Below are 20,417 nucleotides of genomic sequence, written 5' to 3' on the forward strand. Positions count from 1 at the left end.
GTTTGAAGATCCTAATAGACACGGGTTGCACTCAGTGCTTAATTAACTTACTATGCTCAAACTGGGAATCTGAGCCAAACTATTGTCCCTGCCCATGAGGTTTGAGCAGGTTGATGGTTCCCTCACTGGAGGTGGCTCTGCCACGTACCTAACTGAACCTGTGCATTTAGAAATGGGTCAGCATTGGGAAATCATCCGTTTTGTGGTGGTTCTAAAGATGACTGAAGCAGTAATTTGGGGGGTTTCATGGTTGGATAAATGGTGTCCTAACATCTGGTGGGAGGAGGGAATACAGAAATTAAGATTGGGGACAGGACCCCTCCCACCTGACACTGACAATAAAACAAAGACACTAGCCATCTACGAGATGCAAGGGGAGCCCTGTGATACCCTAAAGAGTATAGCTGAAAAGCTGCTGGGGATTCAACTTGTCCCCACTGAGTACCATGAATTGGCAGAAGTATTTAGTGAGAAGGAATGTGATGTCCTCCCCACACACCAGGCTACAGACTGTGCTATTGAAATTCTGCTTTGTGCCAAGCTCCCTAAACCAAGGTTGTACTCTATGACACCCAAAGAGATGAAAGAACTGAGAGAGTACATTGATAAAAACTTAGCTAGGGGTTTCATTCAGCCAGCCAAATCACCCGTGGCTGTTCCTGTGCTTTTCAAGGAAAAGAAAGATGGATCGCTTAGATTATGCATAGATTTCAAATCCCTCAACGCTGTCAGCATGGAAAATACATACTCCCTCCCCCTGATGAAGGACATGTTAGCCCATCTGGATAAAGGAAAAATCTTTACCAAGCTGGATTTAAGAGAGGCTTATTACCGGATCTGGATCAAGGAGGGGGACGAGTAGAAAAGAGAGTTCAATTGCCCATTGGGGAGTTTCCAATTTAAAATGATGCCTTTTGGACTGCAGCCCCTCCCCCCTGTTGGGTTTATGCAATTGATAAATCAAGTGCTCCATGATCATTTATACAAGGGAGGGTTGGTTTATCTTGATGACATCCTTATTTACTCTGAAACCATGGATGGACACATTAAAATGGTCCGTGAGGTATTAAAGAGACTGTTGAAAGCCAAACTGTATGCAAAGCTGTCAAAGTGTGAATTTTACCAGACCCGCTTAGATTATCTAAGATATTGGTTTTCGAATGAGGGGGTAGAGATGGACCCTGCCAAAATTAAAGCAGCATTGGAATGGCAACCTCCCACGCACCCGCAAGCAGCTTCAAAGTTTTCTGGGGTTTGCCAACTTTTATTGTCAATTTATTCCCTTTTTTGCAAAGATAGCCACGCCAATCACTGAATTACTCAAAATAGGCAAAGGAGGAGAAGAACCCCGACCTTGTCAGCCATTTCAATGGTTATTAGAGTGCCAGGTAGCATTCAAAGGACTAAAGAGACTCTTTGCAGCTGAACCAGTGCTTAAACACCCTGACCCCAAACAAAAATTCATCATTCAAGCTTATGTAAGTGACGTGGCCGTGAGGGCCATTCTTCTACAAAAAAAAAATCACAGACAGGAGTTACAACCTTGTGCTTACACTTCCTGGAAATTAATTGACACCGAGAGGAGATGGGCTATTTGGGAGAAAGAGGCTTTTGCAGTTCATTGGGCTTTGCTGACACAGTATCATTTCTTGGAAGGGGGGAAATACCTTTTGAGGTATGGACTGATCACAAAAATTTGGAGGCTTTCAAGACCCCACGTAAATTATCCCTCACAAGCAAGTTTGGTGGACTCAGTACTTCAACCATTTTTATTTCACTTTAAAATATTTTCCTGGAGGTAAGACCTTTTTGCTGATGCCTTGTCTAGAATGCTCTAGTTCAATAGCAACCAAGAGGAAGTCATTAACTCCATTATTCCTCCACTGCAACATGCTTATCAAATAACAACCAGTTTGCACACACAGAGACCCCATGCTGGTCCTGACGATCACTTGCTAAAGGAATTAAAGGAGAAGTTAGAGACTGATGTCTGGTTTAAAGATAACAAATCTATATTAACCTTAAGGGGAGGGCTAGTCTGGAAGAGTTCTAAGTTATACCTCCCAGATGGCCTCAGGCTCCAGGCATTGCAACGGAGTCATGATGCTAAGCAAGCGGGTCATTTTGGTTTTTTTAAACACATTGTATCTGGTGCAAAGTCAATTCTGGTGACCAAAAATGAAGAAGGACATTGAGAGTTATGTTAAGAGTTGTGCCACTTCTGCTACCATGAAGAGGCATCCTGGGAAACCACCAGGTTTGTTGCAGCAAACCTTGGAAGGAGATAGCCATGGATTTTGTAGTGGAATTACCTGAGAGCAAGGCGAACACTGTAATATGGGCTGTGGACTGTGATTGATCTATTTTCCAAACAGGAACATTTCATTGCTTGCTCAGGACTTCTGTCTGCCCAGAAACTAACCAAACTATTTTTGAAGCACATGTACAGACTCCATGGTGCCCCAAAGTGGATTATTTCTGACAGAGGGGTCCAGTTTACTGCAACATTTTGGAGGGAGTTCATTAAAATGATTGGATCCTCCCAGGGGTTATCATCAGCTTTTCATCCAAATACTAATGGAACTGCTGAGAAAGCTAATGCAATGGTGGAACAGTACCTCAGATGCTATGTAAATTACCAGCAGTCCAATTGGGCTGACCTCCTGCCTTTTGCAGAGGTAGCCTACAACAATACGGTGCACAGTAACACTGGACTCACCCCATTTAAAATAGTAATGGGTCGAGACTTTGTGCCTATGCCTGAGTATCCACAGGAGCCTCCTCCTTTCCAGACTCTGGATCAATGGGTGACATCCTTTCAGGGAGTTTGGGTGAATGTGAAGAAGGTATTAACAAAGCTACTGAGGTTTACAAACAGCAAGCTGACAAATGACGCTCCTCTCATAAACCTTTTCATGTTGGACAATTAGTTTATCTTTCAATGAAATATTTAAGATTAAAGTTACCCAGTAGAAAATTGGGGCCAAAATTCCTTGGTCCTTTTCCTATCACTAAAATCATTAACCCTGTTACAGTGGAATTGAAACTACCATGTTTGTTGAGGAAAGTTCACCTCGTGTTTCATTGCAGTCTCTTGAAACCTGTGTTGGAATCCTTTTTCAGATCTGTCCCAAAGAAGCCACCAGGTCCAATGATGGTGGAGGGGAGACACATTTTGAAATAAAATGTATTCTTGATTCTAGGTTGTACAAGCAAAAGTTACAATACCTTGTTCAGTGGAAAGGTTACCCCCTTCCAGAAGCTTCATGGGTGAAATGTACAAATGTGAAAGCAGGAGGGGGGATTGCCAGGTGCTTTGCTAGTCAAAATGATCTTTTGTCCCATGGGAACCAAGGTCATTGGCTGCTCCTGAGACTGCTGGCTGGGCGTTTTGTGCAAAGCCCACCAAGAAGATGTATTGGGGAACTTAGTTGCTTGCATAGCTTTAGAGGCTGGATTTCTTACCTTTGTATTGGGGAATTGTTACGTGCGTAGTCAGACTTGGTTTCACTTTTGATGTGCCAATACTTTGTAACTAATAAACATGTTCTTTGAGGAATTTCCAAGCCTCAGAGTTCTGCTTTATTTGTCTCTGTCTGTCGGAACCATGACATTGGGAATATTTACAAAACAGTTGCTTTTATGAATGGTATTCTTGGCAAGAAATTGAATATGCTGTATTCTTTGTAATCAGGTTTGACTTTTCCAGGCATAATATGCAATTTAGGGAGAAATTGTAGATGATTTTATGCTGATTACACTGAAGTGGCTGAATGCACAAGTTTGGTACACCCCCCCATGCTGCTTAATTCATGCTCCATTTGTTATCATGATTATGCGTATTACTCAACTATCTTATTGAAATATGTAAAATGTCAGCTCTAGGCATTGATATTCAACTGTAAAGTTGGCTAGTCATTTCAAAAAGCAAAGCAAAATATACTTTAATAATAACTTCTTCCTTTACTGATTGGTGAATAACTAGTAGCAGACACCATGACTTTTCCCCAAAATTACCAAGCTAGGTTTTTATTAAAGGGCAATTATAGAGGTTAATTATACAAGTTACTGGTCAGAATATTGATGTGCAACTGCTTTCCTAAATATTACAAGAAGGCCCTCCAGCTGACTAGAAAAGCGATTTTATGTTTGACTAGCGATGCTTGTTTAGCAACATCAGAAACTCTTTGTGTATGACCACTAGGATTGTAGAAAAATGAAATCAGAGTAATTGCCACATAATAATTAAAGCCATAAAAGTTTCTACAGTTTAAAGGTGAGGAGAGTGTTGTCAGCTGTATGGATGATAGATACAACATGTGAGAAATAATGAGCTAATATAGCTAATAATTAGCTGTATATTTTGTTTGATGTGGGAGAATCATTTAGTTAAGAATGTGAAGTGTTCTTTCTCTCAGTCTGAGTGTTCTTGAGGGTGAGAATCTGACCTGAGCAATGATTAGTAAAGCATACATTTTAACTGTAATAGAAATGAGATTTATTTACAAGAAATACATTATATGAATATCAAATGCCTAGATCTATCTAGCTATATTCTTCCAAAAGAATCAAGGATGATGTGTTCTCTGCTTTATGGAAACAAAGATAGAAGGAAGTGGCCTAATATGATCCATGTTTTAAAGAAAGAGCAGGCAGATTGACAGACAGAAAAGGATACACGGAGTAATTCTTAAATTCTCTGTCAACACCTTTTTGCCTCCTTTTGGTCAGTAGGTTATGAGGGATGATAAGGTCATGTGACTGAATTCATACTTCCAATAGTATCTATTCTCTTAGTCAGCTTTCCTCAAATATCTTCCACTTTGCTGCTCATAATTTCCACTCATTCATTTATTTATTAAGTTCTACACCACACATCTCATCTAAGTGACTCTGATATGTTTACAGCAACATAGCCTTTCCACTGTGGAAACTGTCTGGAGAAGGCAGCTCTTCAAATAGCGCAGTCATGTTTATATAGCCTACCATATTGCAATCTCCCATGTCTGCACTTTTATCTGCCTTGAATCTCCCAGGGTATATCTGTTAGGGCTCAGTCTGGTTAGTATTGATTGGAAAAGACCTCGATGCTGGGAAAGATTGAAGGCAAAAGGAGAAGGAGATGGAAAAGGATGAGATGGTTAGATAGTGTCATAGACACAATGAACAAGAATTTGGACTAATTCTAGGAGACAGTGGAGGACAAAGGAGACTGGTTTATGGGGTTGCAAAGAGTTGGACATGACAGAACAACAACTGATTAGTATTCTCTCTTGTGTGTAAGCAAATAAAGAACTGAACTCTGGCTCAATTGTTCCATGTCACTTGAATTTAGTCTGACCGATACATATAGTAAGTCAAACCAACAGCCCATAGTAAGTATCTGAAAACAAATATAGCTGTGAATAGGTATTTGTGCCTATCTAAACACAATGATTTCTTTTGTGCCAACAGCTAAAATGGAAATTAACTTTAAAAATGGTATTATATTTTATACTAGCATCTCAGTTTGCTTGTCACATTGAATAGAAGAAATAAATTCCAGTTACTACTTCATGACAGACATAGTATCTGTATTACATTATGAACATAAATATGAAAAGTAGGATCCTCAGAGTTAATTAAGAAATCACAAGATAAACGATCAAAGATTTGTCTAGAAAATCATGAAAAATATGATTTATAAATTGCATGAAGGCCAATGGGCTATTTCTAAGTAGAGAAAGTATTCAGATTTCTGTCAGGGAAATCAAAGACAGTTAAATATTCATATCTTTCATATGAATTATTTTTCTGGATGAGTTCAGAAATATGACCCTAATAGTTATAGAATTCACAAACTAGCAATTGTGGGCTACACATCAGGAAGCCATCCTTCTTGAGAAAATAAAGGGGGCTGAATAAAACTTTGTTATAAGTTTTTGTTGATAAATGCCTTCAGAGAGGCTAATTCTGCTTGTGAGATTAAGTAACTGAGATAAAAATATAATAATCATACCCCACGTTTTCTATCAAGCTTTTTATAATTTTTGTTAAGCTCCAAGTGTTGTTGTTGTTGTTAGCTGTAAAGTCGTGTCTGACCCATCACGACCCCATGGACAACATTCCCCCAGGCCTTCCTGTCCTCTACCATCTTCTGGAGTCCATTTAAGCTCATGCCTACTGCTTCAGTGACTCCATCCAGCCACCTCATTCTCTGCCATCCCCTTCTTCTATTGCCCTCAATCTTTCCCAGCATTAGGCTCTTCTCCAGTGAGTCCTTCCTTCTCATTAGGTGGCCAAATTATTTGAGTCCAGCCTTGCTGGACTCCTTTCCCAATTTTGAACCAATCAGTGGTTCCGTGTCCAGTTCTCACTGTTGCTTCTTGACCCACATATAGGTTTCTCAAGAGACAAATAAGATGGTATGGAACTCCCATCTCTTTAAGAACTTGCCACAGTTTGTTGTGATCCACACAATCAAAGGCTTTAGAATAGTCAATGAAGCAGAAGTAGATGTTTTTCTGGAACTCCCTAGCTTTCTCCATGATCCAGTGTATGTTGGCAATTTGATCACCTCTGCCTCTTTGAAATTCTGTCTATACTTCTTATAGTTCTTAATCCACATACTGCTGGAGTCTAGCTTGTAGGATTTTAAGCATAACTTTAGTAGCATGTGAAATGAATGCAATGGTGTGATAGTTTGAACATTCTTTGGCACTGTCTTTCTTTGGAATTGGAATGTAAACTGATCTTTTCCAATCGTGCAGCCACTGTTGAGTTGTCCAAATTTGCTAGCAAATTGAGTGTAGCACTTTTACTGCATTGTCTTTTAAGATTTTGAATAGCTCAGCTGGAATACTGTCTCCTCCACTAGCTTTGTTGTTGCTCAGCTTTTCTAAGGCCCACTTCACTTCACATTCTAGGATGTCTGGCTCGAGGTCAGTGACCACCTCATCGTGTTTATCAGTGACGTTAAGCTCGTTCTTGTATAGTTCTTCTGTGTAATTTTGCGACCTCTTAATCTCTTCTGCCTCTGTTAGGTCCCTGCCATTTTGGTCCTTTATGATGCCCATTTTAGCATGAAACATTCCCTTCATCTCTCCAATTTTCTTGAAGAGATCTCTGGTCCTCCCTATTCTATTGTTTTCTTCTATTTCTTTGCACTGTTCATTTAAGAAGGCATCCTTATCTCTTCTAGCTATTCTCTGGAATTCTGCATTCAATTGGACATATCTTTCTTTTTCTCCCTTGCCTTTCACTTCCCTTCTTTCCTCAGCTATTTGCAAAGCTTCCTCAGACAGCCATTTTGCTTTCTTGCATTTCTTTTTCTTTGGGATGGTTTTAGTTGCTACCTCTTGTACAATGTTGCGAACCTCTGTCCACATTTCTTCAGGCACTCTATCAGATCTAATTCCTTAAATCTATTTGTAACAGTTTAAGCCTAAACTTTGCAACGAGAGGCTCATAGTCTGAGCCACAGTCAGCTCCTGGTCTTGTTTTTACTGACTGTATAGAGCAGGGGTAGGCAACCTTGGCTCTTTTATGACTCATGGACTTCAACTCCCAGAATTCCTCAGTCAGCTATGCTGACTTAGGAATTTTGGGAGTTGAAGTCTGTGAGTCATAAAAGAGCCGAGGTTGCCTACCCCTGGTGTAGAGCTTCTCCATCTTTGGCTGCAGAGTACATATTCAATCTGATTTCTGTGTTGACCATCTGGTGATGTCCATGTGTAGAGCCGTCTCTTGGGTTGTTGGAAAAGAGTGTTTGCTATGACCATTGTGTTCTCTTGACAAAATTCTATCAGCCTGTGCCCTGCTTCATTTTGTACTCCAAGGCCAAACTTGCCTGTTATTCCCTCTCTCTCTTTTTTTATTTTGTCAAAGTACAACATGTGTACATTGAGATTAGCTGAGCCTCCCCCCGTGCTCTCTCCCCCCAACACACAGTGACAACAATCCCTCCATCCTACCACACCATGTGAACCAACAACACCACACACCGGCCTCCCAAGTCACACCGGCCTTCCAGTTATCTTTTGGCTTCCTACTTTAGCATTCCAATCCCCCATGATGATAAGGACATCATTTTTTGGTGTTCTATAAGGTGCTGTACGGCTTCATAGAACCGGTCAATTTCATCCTCTTCAGCACTGGTGGTTGGGGCATAGACTTGGACTACTGTGATATTAAATGGTTCGCCTTGGATTCAAACTGAGATCATTCTGTCATTTTGGGGATTGTATCCCAGTATTGCTTTTCCTACTCTTTTTTTTTTTTACTATGAAGGCTACTCCATTTCTTCTGAGGGATTCTTGCCCATAGTAGTATACCTGATGGTTGTCTGAATTAAATTCACCCATTCCTGTCCATTTTAGTTAGCTGATTCCTAGGATGCCGATGTTGAGTCTTGTCATCTCTTGTTTGACCACGTCCAGCTTGCCTTGATTCATGGATCTTACATTCCAGATTCCTATGGAGAAAAAGTCTTTACAGCATCGGACTTTCCTTTCACCACCAGATACATCCACAGCTGAGCGTCCTTTTGGCTTTGGCCCAGTCACTTCATTCTTTCTGGTGCTACTAGTACTAGCCTTCTGCTCTTCCCCAGTAGCATCTTGGACGCCTTCCATCCTGAGTGGCTCATCTTCCAGCATCATATCTTTTTTCCTTTTGGTACTGTCTATGGGGTTTTCATGGCAAAGATACTGGAGTGGGTTGCCATTTCCTTCTCCGGTGAATCATGTTTTGTCAAAACTCTCTGCTATGACCTGTCCATCTTGGGTGGCCGTGCATGGCCTAGCTCATAGCTTCATTGAATTATTCAAGCCTCTTCGCCAAGACAAGGCAGTAATCAATGAAGGGAAAGCTCTAAGTACATTTGTTAAAACCTTCTGTTTTCAGTTAGTTTATGTGTTTTATAATTGTCTGAATCATTGAATTAAAATGTTAGGCTTGTTGTTGTTTTAACTGGGTATTTAATGCTTATAGTTTTAATAGTGTTTACTTTGTTTTAATTATTTATTGGGAGCCTTCCAGTGTTGGATATAAGATGGACTATATAAATGTTATAAAATAAATAAATAAATAGTCTATAGTAGAAGTCAGACAAAAATCCTATATATTATTTTAATTATAGACTGACTTAATTAATGTTAATTTTAAATTATAGTGTAGAACTTTTGCTGACCCAAGAAACAGCTAATGAGCTTGATATAATTGTACACAAGGGGCTGATAATTTGCAATGGTGTATAAATCACTGTAACCCTAAAATGTTCCTGCTGTAATAATTCCATTGGATTTTTAATGAAATCTTTTAATAAATCATCTAATGGTAATATGCATCTTGTAATTTTTCTGAAACTTTCTTTGCCCAAAATTTTTTAAAAATTGATTGCAGCTTTTTATTCTTACCCCAAAACACAAAGGATGACTAATAAGATTTTCTATAAGCCCCCCTTTTTATTGGAGAAAGTATGGGGAGATTGTCCTCTAACTCTTTTATTGTTTGATTTGTGCTTGTTTCTTTTAGTGGACATGATTAAATAGGATAGTTTGATTCCTACTTTGATACATGTAGTCCTGTTTGCAGATAATATATTGGTATCTATTGTTAAATCTTATTCTCCCAGGCAAAAAATAATAAAAAATAATGTATCATTTTGGAATTCTTTGAAGGTTCACTATTGGGTTGATCTAAATCTAAATGGTGCATTTGGAGCCTATTAATCTTCATTTTTTCTTAATGCTTTTGATGGTGCACAGAAGCAATAATTTATTAGAATATCTATTAAATATCTATTTAATAACTTGGAAGTAGCAACTGAAACAGATCTGCAAAGCACCTGAAGGCAGGACAAGAAGCAACAGATGGAAATTAACCAAACAGAGAAGCAACCTAGAACTAAGGAGAAATTTTCTGACAGAACAATTAATCAGTGGAACAAACTGCCTCCAGAAGCTGTGAATGCTCCAACACTGGAAGTTTTTAAGAAGAGACTGGACAGCCATTTGTCTGAAATAGTATAGGGTTTCCTGCCTGAGCAGGGGGTTGGACTAGATGACCTCCAAGGTCCCTTCCAACTTTATTATTATTATAAAACTTTTATTCATAAAACATGAAACTCAGTCAACTGAACACTCAAATTGACTGGCACTAATGGTTGACATGGGTTGCTGCCAGCATCCTAGGTATCAACCAGGTATTATTATTATTATTATTATTATTATTATTATTATTATTATTATTATTATTATTATTATTTTATTATTATTATTATTATTATTTTATTATTATCATCATCATCATCATCATTAGATTTGGATAAATGGATCTCATTTAAATAAAATTAATACTTATAAATGAATATCATTTATATCACACATGATTCTCCTCTATGATTCCTCTTCTACTTACTAGAGGGTTATTTGGGGAAACTCTTCTTCCTCTGAAAACTTCAGTTATCACTTAGAGGAAACCTTCTAGATTTATACATATACCATACAGGTAAATGTCCCTTTCCCCCTGGGGTTATTGAATGACAACCTTTGCTATGGAATTTATCCTCATGGCTTCTCTTGCATTTGGCTTTATTTTATACTTTCCAATACTTGGAAAATAGGGAATTATTCCTCCTCTTATTATGCTATCAAGAAAATATTATATGGAGCTTTCTTAATATTTTGCCAGTCTCATGGCATCTCTGATTATATCTTATTAGAAATAACAAAACTAAATGGGTGATCAAAAGAACCTGAGGATTTAGTCTTCTTATGAAAGTTAAACCATTGGCAGTAATTTTTTCCCCAGTACTGTAGCTTCATGTTGTAGTTGCTATTCAGGATGTAGTGTTGTGATCAGCAGTTATTTCTCCTGATAGAGAATAAGGGCTGTTCTGCTTGATTTCATTGGAGACCTCCTATAGTGCTATAGAACATCAACCTAAGCTGTGGGAATCTACTGTCAGGAGAATCAAGTTTTAGCTAGGCTGGTTTTATTCCACAGCAGTCACACAAAAAAGACCAAATTCAGCATCAAACTGCAGATTATCTTCCTTATGTATTTCTGAATTGCTACATGGGTGAATGGGACATTGATGGTAATCCCTAATATTCAGTAATGCTATATGGGAAACTATTTGTCTCAAACTGAGAGTGCTGTGGGGGTAGGGGGGAGGTTTTATTGTAATAGTTTGGTTTACAGCCATACGCCTGGCAGTGTGGAAGACAATTATTTTGCAAATGAAACCATACTAGATGACAAAAGACGGCATTTACATTTGGAGTGTAACAAATGTTTTAAGAGATTTTTTTTTCAAGACAGTGATTATTTCGACAAACATAAAAACTACACAACTCTGTTTATTTTTAAATATTGATGCTGTCACTATTAATACTAAACACTGAGTTAGAATTCACACATTGAGGGTGACATCTGAATGTGTCTGCTTGATATCAAAACAACACCCCTGAGGAGCATTGTTTTGACAGATTTAAACAGGCTGTGTGCCGTGTGGTTTGGTGGGCTGATCAAACAGCTTAGAACCTGGAATTGTGATTTTCACCTCTTTATGACAACTCCTACAGAAACACTGGGAAGCCAGTGTTTGTTAGGGCTGATTCCCAGAATTTCTTCCAAGGAGAAGGACTTTACAAGAAAAAGGAAGGTGTTCCTTGTGTGGTGCCAGGAATTGGAAGCAAGAGCGGCCCTTAGCTTAAACCAAACCATACTCAACCAAGGCAACAGACATGCCAATTCTTTGGATAATGGTTATCCTAAGGATCCACCAAATGAATCATAGTCATCTTTTCCCTTCCAGGGGTCCCATTTCATGAGGATATGACCTTTATTAATGAGAAGTCTCCTGTAAGGAAAGCAAACTCCACTTGCCTGTAATTATGTTATAAAAAAGGGATTTGTTCCTTGCATTCCATAAAGATATGACTGAGCCCACACCTTGAAAGATTGCAGATTAGAAGTACAAAGGAGACAGTTGGTGCCATTTTGCACCTGCCTCATACCTAACAGTGGTTTGAGGTTTAAGATTTATTAAATTTATATGCCGCCCTTCTCCCTGAGGACTCAGGGCGGCTCGCAACAATAAAAAGTTAAAAGATATAAATACAAAAATTAAAAGAGGATTAAACAATATAAGAAATAAGAACAATTTAAACCAATAAAAAACCAAATTTAAAAACTATGATCAGTCCAGGCCCGCTTGTTGGAATAACCAGGTCTTTAGGTCACAGTGGAAGGACCGAAGGTCAGGGGCCATCCACAGCTCCGGGGGCAGTTCGTTCCAGAGGGTCGGTGCGCCCACAGAGAAGGCTCTTCCCCTGGGGGTCGCCAGCCAGCATTGCCTGGCTGACGGCACCCTGAGGAGGCCGACTCTGTGGGAGCGAACTGGGTGATGGGAGGTTGACATAGCTTTCCCTGTGGTTAGTTGTTTCCCAAACCCCAGAAGCATGTCTGTTTATGCAGGCATATACTAGGTGGGTAAATGTTTGGAACTGATACTTAAAAATTCCAAAACTTTATGTTTGTAGAAAATAATGTTGCTGGGCTTATTACTATTGCTCTTCAGAATATGCTCTTGACATGGTTAGCGAATTTTAGATTTTTAAGCTATTGTTTGCTTTATTTATTAATAACATTTGTACAACTGTCCGTCTCACAAAAAAGCAACTCTGGGCAGCATACTATAGTTTTACTGTTATTTCTACAGTATTATATTTTTATTTTTATTATTAGTTGACTTTTGTGGTTATTGTTGGTTTGTGCTTTGCTTATATCAAGCTGTCATTTTCCCAAACAATATGTATTTTTTTTACAAATGATAAAGTCATAGGTTTTAAGCCAAATGAGGAGGTAAACTCCTGAAAGTTGTGAAAAATATGAAAAGACTTCTGCAGATGTACAATTTTCTCCCTGCTCCAAAGCCCTTGTGATGCCTTATTGGAAGTAGTCTAGACTCTTCTTATTAGATATATGTAAAAAAAAACCCAGCAATTTGAAGCATATGCAAAGGAAGATGTTTTAAAATAGCATTAAGAAAGATGAACTTCAGAAAGTCAAGGGATGAATAATGGCTATGAAAAAAAGAAAAAAATATTTAGTTCATTTGGTCGTCAAAATGTAGTCATCATTGCCATGTTTAACCTTCATTTTTGTTTATCATATTTTCCCCTTTGTTTTAAACATTTTTATTTGTAATCTCCCAAAGTTGTTGAGAGTGGGGCAGAATGCAAAGTAAATAAATGAAGAAATACCTGGGATTATATTACAAAATGGATAAAAATGTCATAGAGTTTAGATATTTGGATTTGCATTAATGCTGGATTGTAAAATGTTCTAAAATATATATTTGGAAATAATGAATTCAATTTATACAGTAAGTCTAAAGGGATTTTTGCCTATGGATGTATTATTATATCTTAATGAAAATGTCTCTGTGTTCATGTGTGTGCACTGTCCATAGTTCTTTGGAATGAAGTATTTTACAATAATCTATTTGTGTCAAAAAGCCCTTCCAGCTCATTAGATCGTCTTCCCAGATAAATGAATAAAGACTAGACACTTTGAACTTCTTTATTTCCCATCCTTATCCTGTTAATTCTTCATTTACATTTGTGATATTGCTTCAGAATGATTAATCTGTATCATTTGCCTTCTACTCTGAATAGACATATTGGTTGGTGGCAGGTGACTTGTAAACATGTAGTATAATTATGCAATTGGCACCACAGGGGTGCAAAAATGGTTCTGATTTTCAACATTTTTATGGCTCCTCTTACCTCATCAGAATGAATAGGGCAATGTAAAGCCCAAGCCCACCATGGATTTCAAGCTGATGTTCTGCAGTCCATCTTAACTGTTTTCACCTCATTTCCTTTTTGATTTGGGCCCTGCCACGATGTGAATGTTCTACCCATCCTAGGCCAGATTAATGTTATTTTTACTTTTTGAACAACTGGCAACTCCATCTCAGGAAAGAGAGAACTATGGTTGTTAGTTTTTTGGTGTACAATTCAGAATTTAGTTTAGCATTTTGAGATAAGAGCAGAATGAATAAACAAATATTTTTTCTGTTATGTTCTCACTTCAAATTTTGACATGAAGTGAATGTCACTAAATTGATTCAAAAATAAATCTGGAATAACATTTTATAGAAATAAATAGAATCAGCATTCAAATTACTGCAGCTCCTCTTTATCCTCCTCCTCTGTATGCACCATATGAAATAACATTTCTCACTTCCAACAAGTAAATCTCATTTTCTTTTGTTCCACCCTGGCTGTAAAAGAACTTGTAAAAATGAGTTTGTGCTCAGCTGGTATGCATGGGAGATGAAGGGGATCTCTTTGTTCCTGTCAATACAGTTCAGCCAAGAGTAAAGTAACATGAGCAATCATTCCAAAAAAGCTGGGGAGTCTTTATTGTATCTGTAAAATTAGCTTGCTGCAGACTGATTTGTTGCAAAGTTCATTTTTTTTAATCTTTGAGCCAATCTGTGGCTGTTGGAAGGTGATCCTTAATTATCATCTTGACCAATTTCTGTTGATCCTATCCAGAACCATGCAGGAATGCAAAATCTAAAGTAGAAATTTTCAGTTTCAACTGATATGTGTGGAAATGAAGAAAAAGATTTGTTAGGAGGATTGGGTAGCTATGTAGTTTTTATCCCATGACCAGTTTTGAATCCTGACTGACAGGTGTCCAGATAATGTATTTTTTCTAGAACTTGATGAAATGAACTGCCATCATTTTCTCAACAACATATTCCCAAAAGATTAGAAGTAGGGCATAATTTATCAAAATCTGCTGGATCCAGGATGGGCTGTTTCTGGATCCACACTGTTACGTCGTGGGCTTTTGGGTGCAGGAATGACGACACGAGGCTGAGTACAGGATAACTCATACTTTATTCTTGCTGGAACTGTGCTGAAACCTAGGCTGCAACCAGCCACAATATACTGTATAGTCTAGCCCCTAGGTGGCAGCCAATGAGTTTGAACCCACTCTTGCCGCCTGGGGTAGCCAATTGCAAGACTGGAGACAGCCAGTCTGGGTTGCTGGAGAGCTGTTGGCTGCTCCAGCAACGCACATGGTGTATCACCACAAGCCCAGTACATAACATCCCTCCCCTCTTAGACTGAACTATGACAACTGCGATTAATCAACTCACATACAACTGTAGTGATAATAATAAAAATAATAAAATCACTGTGGCTACAATGAGATTAAATAATGTCTAATGAACAGGTTTCCATTGCAGAAAAGAGCAGTTTCACAATGCACTAATTTCTGTAGTTAGTGGTAACAAGTTTTACAACAATATGCATCACTTTATTTTACAATGTAATCTGTGAGGTACGCAGGAGGCTTCTGTGGCCTAGAGGAACGTCTTGGAGTTCCCATCACTTTGTGGTCTACCAGCTTACCCAGTTGGCTGGGTAGACCCATGTCCCTTTGTGCTCCAGTGTCAAGGGGATTTGAAACGCTCTGGCTGGCCTCACCAGGTTGGCCCACCCCAGAGTCTGTTCAGCAGAGTAGGCACAGCGGTTGCTGAAATTTGGTTGGCTCGCTTCGCCAGGGGGTCCATGTTGCACTCCCGTGCTACCTGGTTCTTCCTCAGAATCCGTCTCCTCTGAGAAGTAAAAACCCTGGTGGTCCAAGTGAGGGCTGGCTTGGCTACAAGTCTGAGGACCTTGGGAGGGACTTATGATGCAGTCCTCACTTAGTGGCCATTCTGGAAACCTTTTCCTGAGTTGATTGATGTGTCTTCTGACAACTCGCCCTCCCTCCAACCCCACTTCATAAGATAGGGGTCCGGATGCCTTGGTTATTTGACCAGGAACCCATAAATTCCCTTGAGCATAGTTCCTGGCCCAAACCCAATTGCCCATGTGCAGCCCCCTTGGAGGTTTTGGTTGAGAGGCTTCTGCTGCAACTCTGTCTGGATGCAACCTGTCCAGTTTAGTAATCAAATGCCTCCCCCAACGTAGCTCAGCAGGACTTTTACCTGTAGCAGTGTAGGGCGTAGAATGCTGGCAGAGTAAAAAATCTGCCAATTTGTGATGCCAGTCACCTGTGGCAATGCGCTTGAGTGCCTCCTTTGTTGTCCTCACAATGCATTCGGCTTGTCCATTTGAAGAAGGATGAAATGGTGCAGACATAGCATGTCTGATGAGATTACCTCTAAGAAAAGCCTGAAATTCAGCAGCAGTGAATTGGGCCCCATTATCAGAAACTAAGACATCAGGCAACCCATGTGTTGCAAAGAGTTTTCTCAGTACCTGGATGGTCCTAGCAGTAGTCATGTTAGGAACTGGAATTACTTCCAGCCATTTTGAGTGGCTATCCACTACTATCAGGAAAAGCTGCCCCTGAAAAGGCCCAGCATAGTCTATGTGAATCCTAGACCAGGGAGTGTGCGTTTCCTCCCACCTGTGAACCGGGGCCTGAGGCATTTCAGGCCTAGATTGCTGGCATGTATAACAACCATGGACTTGACCCTCGATGGCCTTATCAAAGCCAGGCCACCAAAGGTAGCTTCTAGCTAAGGCTTTCATTCTGATAATGTCTGGATGTCCTTCATATAAGGAGTGTAAGACTCTGTCTCTTAGGGAAGTGGGAATTATGACTCTATTCCCCCATAAAATGCACCCTTTATGTGGAGACAACTCATGCCTCCTGACAAAATAACTTTGAAATTCAGAGCCTGGGCTTTTTTCCAACCAGCCTGTGTATACCCATGACAACACTCTACTCAGTATTTTATCTGTGGCAGTTTCAGCAGCAATATCCCCTGCATGGAGGAGAAACTCAGGTATGTCCTGTCAAGCAGCAGGATCTGGATCTGGATCCATTAGTGGCAGTGGTAGTCTACTGAGGCCATCAGCATGGCCCATTTCCTTTCCTGGTTTATGAATTAATTTGAAATTGTATGCAGACAAAAAAATAGACCATCTCAACATTCTTGGAGATAGTATGTGGGGGGTTTGTCTGTCTGTTGTGAACAGTCCCAACAGAGGTTTGTGGTCATTGTAGACAGTGAAATCCCTGCTATATACTGTAGATAATCATGAAATTTTTTAACTCTAGCAACTATGGCCAGGGCCTCTTTGTCAATCTGGGCATAGTTGTGCTCAGCAGAGGTCAAGGTCCTTGAGTAAAATACTATAGGAACCTGTTTCCCATTTTTTCCATGTGGCTTAAGACTGCCCCCACCCCATAGGGAGATGCATCACATGCAAGACATACAGGTTTAGACTCAATGTAATGAGTTACAGTGGACTTTTCTGACAGTATTGCTTTCAAGTCCTGGAAACTTTTTTTGTGTAAGTTAGTCCATTTCCAAGGAGCTTTTTTGTCTAGTAGCCTGTGGAGGGCCTCTGCTATTGCTGCCTTATGAGGTAGGAATGTGTGATAAAAATTTAGGAGACCCAAAAATGCTTGAAGCTCTCCTTTTGATTTTGGCCTAGGAGCCATTTTAATGGCCTTCACTTTAGAATCAGCGGGGTGAATGCCATTAGCGTCAGTGCGGAAAGCCAAGAATTCTGTTGATGAAACCCCAATACTACACTTGTTATTTTTTTAATTTGAGGCCTGCTTTGCGAAGCCTCTGCAAAACAGCCCTGAGCCTTCTGGCCAACACTTCAGGGGATTCCCCTGCAATAAGAACATCATCAAAATAAGGGCAGACACCCTGAATACCCTTAAGTGTATGTTCCATAATCCCTTGGAAAATACCCAGTGCAACACTGACTCCAAACTGTAAGCATTTAACCTAGAATGCCCCTCTGTGAGTCACGATCATTTGAGCCGCGGCTGTGGCCTCGTCAACCGGCAATTGCTGATAGGCCTGTGCTAAATCAAGTTTAGCAAAAATAGTCCCCCCTTGCAAGGAAGCTAAAATATGATTGACCACTGGGACCGGGTAAGTGTGTTGCTTTAGGGCCTTATTTAATGTGCATTTATAATCAGCACAAATGTGAATTTCCCTGTTGGCCTTAAGTGGAGTGACAATAAGAGTTTCCCACTCCCCACCATCAACAGGCTGTAACATGCCCTGTTCTACGAGCTTATCAATTTCGAAATCAATTTTATGTTTTAAGGCAAAGTAGACCCTGTGAGGTTTAACTCTGATTGGGACAACATTGGGATCTAACTTGCAAGAAATTGGCGGTCCCTAGGGTTGAATCAAAAACATCCGCGTATTCCTCGCACACTGACATGAGGTCTGCCGTTTGTGTCCGGTTTATGCTAGTAATCCAAATACTTAAGCAGTGCGTTTTTTCTTAAAAAAGGTGCCAAAATTCTCATCTTGGCAGGCGCAGGAGGCGGGCGGGGGGGGCGGCGCTGCTGCGGTCACGGGTGCGAGGGGTGTTGGTGGTGGGCTACCCCCTGGGGCCGCTGGCACGGCTGGTGCTGTGGGAGTAGCGGGGCCCGCTCTATACAGTGGGGCTGCACGGTGTGGGCGGCAGAGGTGGTGCGAGCCAGGTGATGCAGAAAAAAAGCCCTGTTTTTATGTTTTAATCTTATGATTTTAAAAATATTGTAAGTTGCCCCAAACCTCGCCATGTGGATTTGCTACAAATATTATATAATCAGTAAATAAAGGTAGAATATATGTTAAATATACATCAAATGATAATATGCTTCCCTAAAAAGCCAATTCTTGCTCAATGACAGACCAAGGAGTTAACTCGGAATGGAAAGAGGAAAATCTAGAAGAGGTCTGTGCAACTTGTAGAAGGGAAAGGCCCACACTGATAAATTAAAAATCTTTGTGGTCTGCAAAGGAATGCTGGTGGGCTAATCAATGATTTGGTGACTAGAGGAGCATCTACAGTATTGGAGTTTGTGGTCATGGTAAGCCATGGAGGCACTAGGCAACATGACTTTCAGGGCAGTGGTGGTGATTTTATTACTTTTTTTTTAAAAGTCTGTGCTCTGTCCAAGGGTGCTTGGTAGGCTGCATGTACAGGCCTGGTCTAGAATTTATTTTGGAGCATTCAACTATCTAGAGGAGGCATGTCAAACTCATTCTGTTTGAGGCAACTTCTTATAAAAGAATTGCCATTAATTTGTTTTAATAAAATAATTTAAATCAATTTTTCATTTGATTTCAAATTAAATGAATTATATTGGTTGACAATGAGATTTTTTTAAGTACAATTGCCAAATGCAATAAACTGGTTTTAGGTATATGTGTGCACTAATTATTTCAACACCAATACATTTTAACAACATATTCTATTTGTAAATGAATGCAAATGCAAATTATACAATTTTTTTGTGCAAAAATAAAACAAAATAACAGATTTAAGAGTTGTTATAATTAGTTATCCTTAGAAAAAATAATTCCATCATCCAAAACTTTGTTATACTGTTGCAGAGATGTTAACATAGGAAATAGATTATGTTGTTATCTAATTTTACCTTCCAAAAGACAGAAGCAGATGAAAAATGTGAGGTTCTTTCCTGTTGGCTTTTTTGAATGAGCTGTTTTACATTCTAAAAGTTTAGTTCCTAAAGAAGTAATCCTGTAAAGAATTTTAATGTCCTCTTCAAGTGCAGGCTCTTTTATGACTCAAGGACTTCAACTCCCAGAATTCCTGAGCCAGCATGGCTCAGCATGGAAACCTCTCTCTTTCCCCTCAGCATGGCTGGCTCAGGATTTCTGGGAGTTGAAGTCCATGAGTCATAAAAAAGGGCCAAGATTGCCTAGCAATAGGCTTTCAGAGGGAGGGGGTTTTTTTGTAAAAAAGGTTCCGGAACGCCATTCTGAGCGTTCAATGAGAAAAAAGCCCTGTACCTAAGGCATCAAACCAATCAAGTCCAATGAGACTTGTTCTCTGGCCTGCTACTACTATTACATCCAGGTGCCCACAAAACCCTTTAAATTTTACCAATACGGTGGCTTCACCCTTAACTTTAATGTGAGCATTTTGAAAATCTGTTAAAATGATATCTGAGGGTCTTAGTTTGGCCCAATTTTTACTGCACCTACACACAAAGTTGTATGTGTTTTGCGAAATGATTGGGACGGCAGAATCGGAGTCCAACTCCATCTTACATGGAACTCCTTGTAGCTCTACCAAAAGCTTAAGTTTAGGCTTGAGGGGGCATTGAGCCCTGGTGCGGCAAACACTTCTCTGGCTTCTGAAGAATCCCACAGTAACTGGACCCTGGGCCCCAGTACCTCTCCTCGTCGGTTCCTCCGACTGGTGTTTGGGTGGCTGGTCTCTCTGGCAGGCTCTGCAAACCACCGCGATGTGGCCAGTTCTTCTGCAAGCTCTACACGTGGCTGAATGAAATCTGCAGGTGGCATGAATATGGTTGCCTCCGCACCCCTTACATCTTCGTAAGAGAACTGCCTTGTAACCGTCCTCTCACTGGTGGCTGTTGCAGTGTTGCACATTGGGTTGCCT

The sequence above is a fragment of the Vipera ursinii genome (genome assembly GCF_947247035.1).
Source record: "Vipera ursinii genome assembly, chromosome: 1".
In the NCBI taxonomy this organism is placed as follows: Eukaryota; Metazoa; Chordata; class Lepidosauria; order Squamata; family Viperidae; genus Vipera; species Vipera ursinii.